General features: G+C 35.8%; 1 protein-coding gene across 4 annotated transcripts in view; it reads right to left on the reverse strand.

The window, feature by feature from the left end:
• LOC107624877 (uncharacterized) overlaps positions 1-6,701 on the reverse strand; it is a 28,307-nt gene extending 21,606 nt beyond the window's left edge. For all 4 annotated transcript variants that reach the window (XM_088504806.1, XM_088504805.1, XM_088504804.1 and 1 more), the window contains exons 1-2: positions 6,535-6,701; positions 6,325-6,377 (exon numbers count right to left, since the gene is read on the reverse strand). The gene's annotated coding sequence lies outside the window, so the exon portion shown is untranslated. The remainder of the gene's footprint in view (positions 1-6,324; positions 6,378-6,534) is intronic.
• Positions 6,702-12,216: the final 5,515 nt, after the last annotated feature.

Here is a 12,216-nt window from a genome sequence, read left to right on the forward strand (position 1 = left end):
TACCTGAAATTTAATTCCATTCAATGAATGTTATGCCCGCTAATTAATGTTGGTTTAGTTTAGGGAACGGGATAGTTGACATTAGTGAATTATTATAGTTTGTTTAGGATATTTGTATGATATGAAGTTTTAAATTTTAAATCTTTACAATATTTTAAAATTTCTGGATGTTAATAAGTAAATTATTTGTGTTGTTATTTTCCCTATCGTGAGTAGGAAATTTTTTTTAAATATTATATACGAGAATTTGCTGATGGTTTAAGGTATTCGTATTCGGTTAGATATGGAAATCTGTTTAAGGATAGGAGAATTTAATTGCACTCTGTTTTCGTTTGTTGTTCTGTGCAGCCCAATAGGTGTATATACAGTGTGAGGCGGCAACAGAATATGCCCATGCATGAAAGGATCATCCCGTATTTAGAGCGGGCTGGATTGTACCATTTGGCTAGGCTAAATAGCCAATGGTTCTGGTTGGATGAGCCACTCGTTAGTGCGTTCGTTGAGAGGTGGCGTCCTGAGACGCATACGTTCCACATGCCTTTCGGAGAATGCACAGTGACATTGCAGGATGTGGCATTTCAGCTAGGGCTTCCTGTGGATGGGGAGGCTGTGAGTGGTTGCCTTGGTGAGTTTGAGACATACATGGAGGGTGGCCGACCAGCTTGGGAGTGGTTTGAGGACCTATTCGGTGAGCGGCCCCCACCGAATAAGGTCAAGCAGATGACAGTACACTTTACATGGTTCCACGAGAGGTTTAGGGTGCTACCACCAGATGCGAGCGAGGAGACTGTCCGCATATACGCACGGGCCTACATCATGATGCTGTTATCGACTCAGTTATTTGGGGACAAGAGTGCGAACCGGGTTCATATACGATGGTTGCCATTTGTGGCAAACCTTGATGGCATGGGGAGGTATAGCTGGGGTTCGGCCGCTTTGGCGTGGCTGTACCGATGTATGTGTCGAGTAGCAAACAGAAATGTGACTAATCTTGCGGGCCCGCTCCAGTTACTTCAGAGTTGGATATTCTGGCGGTTTCCGTCTCTTAGGCCGGCCGGGTTTGAGGTTTTCTCTTTCCCGCTGGCATCAAGGTATGGGTTATGGTTTTTTAAGTTTAACAAATTTATTGGGCATATTTTAAATTTTGTGTCTCATATGACTTAAATTTAGGTGGTCTGCCTACTTACCTCCTAATGATGGAAAGGAGCAGAGGGTCATTAGGTATCGGCTTGCATTGGATCGACTGACCGCTCGTGATGTAAGTTTTATAGCAGCAAGAGTTTTAATTTTTGTTTGATCTCTATTCGTGACTAGATATATACTTGTTATCGTAGTCCTTGATGAGTTCTTAAATTTCAGATTGTGTGGGAGCCCTACTCCGCGCTTGATGTACTTGCCGTGGTCCATCCAGAGATACTTACAGACGAGCACAGTCGCATGTGGCGAGCCGTGATTGCCTTGATATACTTTGCGGTCATCGAGTGGCATCAGGTTGACAGGGTTGTTCCACAGCTGGGTGGAGTACAACATATCCCCGAGGATGCTTTGAACGTAGACTGGCTGCATGCTAAGGACGGTAGGGGTGGCGATAGGTGGTTTCCCCACTACTATCAGAAATGGCATGAGCATTGGGAGAACCGACTTGATGCCGTCATTTCCATTGAGCGAGTGGCAGATCCTGGCCCATCTGCAGATTACCTAGATTGGTGGTACCGAAAGGCTCAGCGGTTCCTTAGCCCTGGGGCTGCATTTGCCGATCCTAGAGGCACCCAGATACCTCCGGAGGCATATCAGAGAGGATCCTCCCAGGTTCCACGCAGATCACAGCTACCTGATATGCCGGACAACCGTCGTGTTGAGAGACGCCTTCGTGTTGGGACTAGGGACACCGGTCGAGAGTGGAGGTGGTTACATGATGCGATGCAGGAGGATGACGCAGGCGGAGATGCTAGAGCTGAGGTCGATCACCGTGTTCGTCGGGCTAATGCCAGACGTGGGAGAACTCCGGATGATACACAGCATGCAGGCGGAGTTAGTGGGACCGCAGCGACTGAGGCTGGAGGGGATACATTCACTAGCAGAGCTTATTCTCAGATGCCGGAGTTCACACCGACCATGACTATGGATTTAGATGATCAGCTGGTCAGTCCACGGTTTTATGCAGACTTTGCTGAGTTGATTGGGAATGATGCTGGCACGTCGAATGTGCAGTTTGGTGGCCAGTCTTACCAGCAGCAGATGCCGGATGTGCAGATGGAGACCGGAGCTTACCAGCCACATATGACGGAGATGCATTCCCAGGCACATGATTATCAGGGTCAGTATGGGGTAGATCTGAACGTGCCTGCAGGTAGTCCGTTGGATACTTGGTTCACTATGGGGGGCACCCCCCAGTCCGCGTTCGGGTTAGACCCTCCACGTGATGATGTTGGACAGGAGGCAGCCCGACCGACTCGAGTCAGACGTCCAGCTCGATGTGGGACAGGATCTCATCTCCTTGGTGACTTTCATGATGTTGCGAGGGATGATCGCGATGGTTAGCACCATGTGTTGTTGTTTTTTATTTCTCGCTATGTAGTTTATTTTTTGATTTAGGACTTTTATGTTTTTTATATTTGGATGACTGTTATTTTGGGTACTTGTTACTTTATGTTTTATGCCCGTTGGACCTTATTTTTAGTCTTGTTGGAAGGACTTTTATATTGTTCAGTTTTTACCTTATGATTATGTTGAGACAGTCTATTCTTTATCGATCTATTAGCTAAGATGGAAATTAAGCACAATATCTCTAGAAAAGTGAAACACAACTACCGATATTATCATTAACAAGATAAAACAAAAAGACTAAAAACTCATAACTGATAAACGAAATACATAAAGATAAATCTACATCCCACTACTAGATCCTCGCTGAGGGCAAACCCGTCGGGTATGACCGGGCTGCCTGCACAGACCACACCTCTTAGGTCGGCTGGTGTCGGCTTCGTCCATGTTGTTGCGGATGCGGGTGGACCGTGGTCGTCCTTCTCTAGCCCTTCTCATGCCCGGATCGGGTATAACCGTCGGCCCGTCATATGGTGGCCAAAGCCCCTCTGGAATACATGGTGAAAAGGACATCTCATACACCTTAAAGACCTCAGACATGGTGTACACCTCATCAACATAAGTTGCCCAATCTAGGCGTGACTGCGCACAGCATGCGAGGGCATGGCAGCAGGGGTAGTGCAGCGCCTGGAAGTATCCACAATCGCAGGTGCGATCCCTCAGAGAAACCCGATAGCTACCCAAAGAGAATTTCCCTGTGGGAGTCGTCTCAGCCACAGTATAGTCAAGCTGATGCCTATCAAACACTGTCACCGTGAAGCACCTCGATTCCTTCAGATTACGCTCAATGGCCTTAACTACTGCCTGTGAAAACCGGTGCCCGGACCCTAACTGTGCCTCTGCCGTCTGCCCACGGACAACAAACAACTCGGCCAGCCGGAGATATGTCGACTTAACCAAAGACGTCACCGGGAGGTTTCTTGTGCCCTTCAAGACAGAGTTCACACACTCAGAGATGTTGGTGGTCATGTGACCGTATCTTCTCCCACCATCCTTATGATGTGTCCACCTCTCATAAGGCATTCTGTTTGCCCATTCGCACATAGCCGGGTTCTCCGTCCTCATTATATCAAACCAATAGTCAAATTCTACTTCCGTCTTCGCATACGCGGCATTTACCAACCACCTCCGCGCATCCTGCCCCTTGAAAGTGAGGGCAAAATTTGCAGCAACATGCCGAATACAAAATGCCCGATAAGCATGCGGGGGTAGCCAACCACAATCGGGGCTCTCTAATGCAGCCTTGATGCCGTTGTGTCTGTCAGAGATCACGAGAATACCTTGCTGTGGAGTGACATGCCTTCTAAGGTTCGATAGAAAGTACGACCAAGAATCTGCGTTCTCTCCCTCCACGAGTGCAAACCCAACAGGCAAAATGTTTGAGTTACCATCCTGTGCGATCGCCAACAACAACGTCCCGCCATATTTGCCATACAGGTGTGTGCCGTCGATGCTTATCAGCGGCTTACAGTGGCGGAAAGCCTCAATACACGGAGGAAACGTCCAGAACATCCGATGAAAGAAAACTCTATCCTCGTCAACTTGGTCACCCACCCTAACTGGGGACGTCTTCAATAGAGCAATCGAACCTTCCATCGTGCATGTGACTCCAAGGATCCACCGAGGCAGATCTGCATATGACTCCTCCCAATCACCATATATTTGCGCTACTGCCTTCTGCTTCGCCAACCACACCTTCCGATAACTAGGCATGAATCCATAAGTCGCCTCCGTGGCCTCTTGCAACACCTTAATAGACACCGACGCATCAGCTCGAACCAATGGATAGATTCTCGCACAGATAACATGATAATCAAGCTGCTTGTGGTCGCTTGATATCGATGTGGCCATACACGTGTGCGGACCGTTGTACCTCCTAACCTCCCATGTGCCCTTCCTTTTCCGCATGACTATCCGAATCAACCACGTGCACCCGTTACCAAACTCCTTGCATCTCCCTTGGTATTTCAGGTTGTCGGACTCCATAACCTTGTACTCAACTCCACGCCGAATACTGTAATCCTTCACACTCAACACGGCTTCCTCTTTACTCTGGAAGGATTGGCCAATCTGAAATTCAGACATATTTGTCCCATCATGCATCCCCTGCCCCTCGAATGTTGCATCAGCATTCTGCTGTTGGCCGATGGCTTCCAAGTTCAAAGAAGAGAGGTGGGGAGGGTACTCCTGTGTTGCAGAACCGGAACATCCATGGGCTGAACGTCCGCCTCTTGGAATATCATCATCACTGTCCCCACCAATATCGACAGGCTCCTCATCCAAATCATCGTCAAACAGTGCATTCTCAACCCGATCCGGTCCGGCATCGCATTCAAAATCAGGAACAACAGGACCAACATATGCATGAACAGCCCCAGCACGTTCGGGCTCCGGATTCGGAACTGCCACTGCTACCACAGGCATCGATGTTGAGGCACCACCGGCTGGGATCGACTGAGGATTAGGGGCCGATGACCCTGAGCTATCCACACCATCTTCCAACTTTGCAAACAGCTCAGTTACCCTCACCTCCGGAAAACTACGCCTGCAGTGAAACAAGACATGCAAGTCTTCATCCGACCCGATCACGAAGGTCTCATATCTCACACCAGTTGAGACAACATCAATGGGAATCTTGTAAAATAATTTTTTTACCCACTTCGTCCCACACACACCGAGCTTCCGTAATATGCTTTGCTTAATCTCCGCCAACGTATTCGAAGATCGGATAAAAACACTAAGCGGTTCTCTATCTGTGAATTTTACACCATGCCTTTTGCTCTTTTGAATTTTTCCAGAGCAGTGAACCAGAGCCACAAAACTATCCTCTCCCTCCATTTGTGAATAACACTCTACTTCTTCACATTTGGTCCCTCTATGGTTTATATAGGCAGCCCCATTCAGACACACACACGTAAACCGCTACTGGCAGTAGCAGTTTACACACACGCACACACACGTAAACCGCTACTGCCAGTAGCGGTTTACACACACTCACTTACACGTAAACCGCTACTGCCAGTAACGGTTTACACACACACACACTCACACGTAAACCGCTACTGCCAGTAGCGGTTTACATAAAATATAGAAACAATGCATTTGCGTATTAAAAACTGAAACAATGTATTTGCGTAATATTGGGGATCAAACAATTTAGATGCGTAAATTGCCCTTAAAAAAAATTAAAAGTTAAGAACAAAAAATATATTTTACATATATTTAAATACTTTTGTCCATCTTTTAAAATATTTTGTGAATATTTTTAACATTAACATATTTAAAAGATACTTTTATCAAGAAGCTAATAATTAGATGAGAATTTTAGTGATTTTTTTTTTATGACTTCTCTTAATGAATTGACCAAAGTTTTATACAACTGTGGACATTAAAGTTGTTGTGAGAATTTTAGTGATTTACTCACTTTAAGAGGTCGAGATCTTCTATTCGAGTAGGGATAACTCTTGTCAAAAGTAATGCGTATTTGATTTTAGAAGAAAATTTTATGATCCGCAAACAACTTGTGTGAGCTGTCTCCCCTAACAAAAGTCTATTCATTTTCCACAAGACGATATATTTTGTTGTTGTTTCTTTGATGAGTGCTCTTAAAACACTATTTCATTTGTTAATATGAAACACTTTTTTTAAATTTTTTTTTTTCACACTAACTAACAAAATTCTTATATATATAAAATTTCATCAGGATAAAGAAAACATTACCTTCTCGTGAACAACTTCTTACTTTGAAGAAAAGAGTGGCCACAATAAACAGCCTAAAAAACAAACGAGAATGGAAAAAACTTAGAAAATAAATAAACCAAAAAGACTTCGAAATTATCACTACTTTCACGTTAACAAAAGTCATCAAGACATTACCAAAAAAAAAAAAAAAAAACTGCATAACAACTAATTTAAAGTGAGTAAACAAACCTCCGATTCCAATAGTTTGGATATCACGCTTTGATGAGTCGTTGTTTGACCTTTAAGAGAGTTCTATAACAAACAAGAAGCTCTAATATGGTGTGTTTCAATTTTTTGCTCTAATATAGTTGCGGATGGAGATTACTAAGTGGTATCAATATATAGCATCCAAAAGCACTTAAATGCTCTATTAATTATTGATCTTTATGGTTAAATTGTGGATCTATGTGGGTTGTTGTACATTTTTTAAGTATCACTATCAATAATGTCATATCAATAATTCAATATTTAACTGGAGATATGTACGGTAAAGATTAAAAAACTGGTAGGGTTTTCTTTTATGAGTCAATATTGGCGCCCTTCATTATCATTATTATTTTATAAAAAAAATTCTACATCATATTTAAAATAAAATCAACCATCATATATTAACTATTATGTAGTTATATATATTTATACGTATTGATTCACATATATTTTAATTGAATAATTAATTACTAAAATAATTAAAATCTACATTAATAAATGATTAAATATATTATAGGAGAATAATAAAAAGTTTCTACAGTAAAATATATACATATAATAAAACATTTGATGAAACACCAAATATATATTTCTAAATTCTATAAGGTGATTATTTTTTGTGTGTCATAATATATAATAGATAAATATGCAACTATTATGATCCAACTATATATTAACTCACATGATATATGTATGATATTGCAAATTTGTTGGAGTTGAATGCTAAATATATCCACATATTCACAAATTTTATAAATTACATAATTGAACTTGATTCACAATTATAATAAAATTTTATAAAAAATATAATTCAATTAATTAGATTTATATTTACATCGAAATAAGAATATAAAAATATAACAATATAAAATAGTGAGTAATCTTTTGTGTATGTGAAACATTTTGTTATACTATATTATAAAAATGTTTTTATTTAAATAAAAAATACTATTTTCAACAATACGTAATTGATGTTTTTTTTAACTATTTTTCTAAAAGAGATTTGATAGTTAAAGATATAATAACATGAGATTTTTTTAAATAAGGGTATGTTTGGTTTGTAATTTTATTTTTTGTTTTAAAACTTTTGAAAAGAAATTAAAAGTAGTAAAAATAACAAAACTTATGTTTTATACTTTTACAAATTAAATAAGTCCAATCATAAGAATTTTACGTAATAACATTAAATTGTGTTAATTTTTATTTTTTCCTCGGCCAATATTATTAATTTTAGCCAACTTTTTTTAAAATTATTTTCTCATTTTTATATTCTCTTTTTTGCTTTTATCTCCTTATTATCAACCATCCTAAATTCTAACTTTTAACTCTCTAAATTCTAAACTCTCTAAAAGTGAGGATTAAAATACAGAATAATTTTATAATAAAAATTAACTAAAGGTAGAAAATAGAAATTAACCTTTCTTCGGTAATCTTTAGCCAACTTTGCTCTTATTTCACTCTAAACTCTTTCCTCTCATTTTATTATGTAAAAGCAGTTGTAATGAAATTTTTTATGAAAAAATTATTGACTATTGGCATTTTTTTCAAAACGTGAGTTTTACTAAAGTTTTCGAATAAAATAAGTTGTTAATTAATGTTGTTTACAGTGTGCTTCTTCAAAAATTATACTATATATATATATGCCAATTGCCAGTGTTACTATTATTTAATTTAATACTATTTTTTTGACGTGGTGTTTCAAGTATATATCTTTAATTTCTTCTCCATTTGGATTTTACTTGAAACGACTCTGAAGTCGTCTTACAAAATTAATTGAGTCTATTTTTATGTTACCCAAGTTGTCGGTTTGAAAAGGACACTGAAACAACATGATTAGAAATATCAAGTCTTGATTTATATTAATATAATTGTACTCTATATTATATGTTTTATAGATAAAATATTTTTTTTTGTTCTAATATTTATAATTTTTTTAAAAATTATTTTTAATATTTTTAATTTATGTTAAAATTATTCATAAATATTAATTTCATATAAAATATGTGGACAGATTATGTTTAAATTAATCTTTATATAACTAAAATAAAAAATTTTAATTTAAATTAATTTATCTACGTTTATTATTTTATAAAATTTTATTAGTATTTTTTTTTAAATTTATTTATCACTTTACTCTAAAAGAGAAGCCGTAGTGAAAGATCTTCAAGAGGTGGACGATTTTCTCAAGATTCACATCCTTAATATCAAGTATGTGAAAGGATGGGATACACAACACTTTCATACTTTCATCATTTCGATCATTCTTTCCAAACATCACCAATGTTTTCTTAGAATTTTCAAAATTTTCTCCATTTGGATTTACCTAACAAAATTATTATGATGTTTAAAAATTAATGTTTAATTTATTAAAAATAATTAAAAATTAATATTTAATTTTAAAAATATAAAAATAAATAATTTTAAATATTTAAAATTTATTATAAAAATAAATTAAATAAAAATTAAACATCAAATTATAAGTATCATAGCATTCATTTTACCTAAAACAACTTGTTAAAGTCGTCTTATAAAATTAGTTTAGTCTATTTTTATTTTACGCAAGTTGCAAATCGAAAAGGACTAGAAGCATGAAGTCTTGATTTATATTTGAAGGATTACCATGTGTTTATAACACGCAGCGGAAGAAAAGAAAGTAATCCTAAAGATCTATTTTGTGCTTAAATTTTATTCCAATAATTTAATATATAGATTAGATCTAAATACCTTTAGACGCTTTAGTAAAAATCACTTTCTCCTTCGATGGTACGAAGGCGCTATGTGTATCCACACCGAGACCAACCTTTGCTGTCAACTCCTTGACCAATGGACATCTGATCTAAATTGAGAAACCTCTTACAACTCTTTGCACACCATAAAATTCTTCTCCAAGAATTTGGCTCACATTTATGTGTGTAGAGGTAAAGGAATAAAACCCTTGTGTTTTATTCTCGTCTCTTTTTTTTACATTCCTCTACTCTTGGCATACATATATATAGTATGAGATTTGTTACTGATTTTAAATTTTGAATCTCAATTCAAATTTAAATAATATCTTAAAATTCTAAATCTGAATCCTTCAAATTTATGAATCATATCATAACTCAATTTAAAACAGAATCAGTTAGGATCTCATCTAAATTTAAAAATAGAATAACTAATTATTCTCAAATCTCATTTAATATTCTCAATTATCATACTATTATTATATTCTTGGTGCTAGCAAAAAATATAGTAATATTCCATTTGAATTAATATAATTATTTATTTGATCAAATCAAATTAATAATTAAATAATTCTACAACAAAGATTAGAACACTCGTTAGTGTGTGACCCCATAGGTTCAATACTAAGCGGGTAGTAAATTAGTCATACTAAATTTACTAATCAAGGTTGGCGTCTAGCAACACTCCTCAACGACCCGATAGTATGAAGTAATATATTTTTACTAAAAACCTTAGAAGAACAAAGTATAATTCCTTCCATCTTTCCAGCTCTTGGTTAACCCTTAGAGTATGGTTTAATTGTCAAACTCTAACTTGTTACCATTATTATAATGAACTGTGAATGACCTAAGAAACTCATTTCTTCATTCATTCAATCCCCTTGGCCAAGGTTTTATTCATCTCAGTCATTATAATCATAGAGCTCAAACTCTTTACCGAGAGTTGACGGATTCCTTATTGACTAATCATTAATTCTACAAGTATTTAAATCATACCCAATATCCATTCAACTAGCACCCTAGGGTATTAGGTGTCCAGAATCAAAGTATAATAAATACATTGTTAATTACTATGACAGTCGCAGGTCAAAGGAAACTCTATTACTATATTCATCTTGAGAATATCCTATTGACAAATATACGGTAATTATAACCATTAGGAATTCTCAAAGTGAGTCAGTTCAATGGTCATATCTCTATATGCACCATCTATATATATAATTTAATAAATGAGATCTATTAATCTTCATCTAATGAAGACCATTATATATATATTAGTCTTTCCGGATTATTAATGTCCTTTTTAATAATCCTATGACTAAGAACAGTTTAGATTAAATTATAAAAGATTTATCTCTCAATATTGTGATCACTATCACAATGATAAATCTCTAAATTTAATCAAGGACGTTATTATATTAACATTTTAATATAATAACAATAACAAATTATTTGACACGTGATTGATTGGATTATGGTCATACTACTTATTCCCAACAATATTAATATTCTATTTTATATTAGGTTTTTTATTCTTATTCACAATTCGCCCTATTGATATTAGTCAATAAAGCCCCTTTTCTTTAACTCCAAAGAGTCTGCTAGGGAGACAATGAACTATTTGTACAATGTGTACAATAAGTTATTGAGTTACAAAATAAACATTTCTCTACTATATAGAATAATCAAGTTTAAACTGATTTTTGGATTTATCAGGGATCGAACTCTTGACCTTTCGGATCTAGAGCTCTAATACCATGTTATAATACTACTCATTCCAAAAATTTTAACTAATAGAAAAAAGTAACACTAATGATTATATCTCTAATACTCCATAAACCTCTATTATACAAATTGTACAAATATTTCATTGGCTCTTCATATTTTCCCAACTCGAAATCATTAAAGAATTAAGAATGTACCACGTGCTTCACGAGTTCACGTTATATTGGCCGGCTAAGTGACATTTATAAATGCATGAAAATAAAAAATTGCAGTGAAAATTAAGGATGTAAACGAGTATGGACAGACACATTCTTTTCGATACAAAAAGTGTGTGTTGTGCATAGTTATGCAACTGGGTTATGTTATACGATGATGTGGCAATTGCATTTTTAAAATTTATGGAGCAAAAATCAGACCATTTGATATTTTTATTGCTAAAGATTGATACAAAGATCCAATTTGTTTGAGAAAAAAAAAATTCAAAACCTGCATAACACTAATTGGTAGGTTCGATTTGAGTGTGTTTAATTTTTTTTTATTTCAAAAAAGAGTAAATCGGATCGTCTATTTGAATTAAAAAAAATTAAAATGTCTAAATGTAAATCAAACCAACCGATATGTAGGTCTATATATATATACAATCCGTAATTCAGTTAGCAAATCTCTCTTGTTCTTCTTTTCTCAATTCTTAAAAATTTTTCTCCTCTCATTATATTCTCTTTTTGTGTTTTAAAAAATTACATGAAATCTCATTTTAATGTGAGTAAAAAAAATAATGATAGAGTTGTATTAAAATAAAGTATATTATTATGATTAGATTTTGTTACAAATATTTGAAGGAGTAAATTTTGTATGTAAGAATCTGTTAGATATTGTTATTTCATTCATACTTTCATTTAAAGAACTAAAAAATGTTATTTTTTTATGAGACTAAAAAATATTATTTGTGAGAAGATAGATTCTCAAGTATCAAGAAAAATGTCGTGTATTTTGTGCAGACAGGTATCCAATATCAGTATTTGGTGGATCCGTTCAATTTCAAACCAAATATGTAACTGATGAAGTGAGTATGCAAGAGATGTTTTCAATGTATATTGAAAGTCGCTCTCAGATGTCGTTCATTGAGTTGTATATATTGACTTCAAACAATCTAAAACTGACCGAAATATTAAACGGGAATATTACAATAATGATAGTGAGGAAGAGTATGAAAGCA

Source organism: Arachis ipaensis, chromosome B2 (assembly GCF_059453495.1).
Source record: "Arachis ipaensis isolate K30076 ecotype BB chromosome B2, ASM5945349v1, whole genome shotgun sequence".
In the NCBI taxonomy this organism is placed as follows: Eukaryota; Viridiplantae; Streptophyta; class Magnoliopsida; order Fabales; family Fabaceae; genus Arachis; species Arachis ipaensis.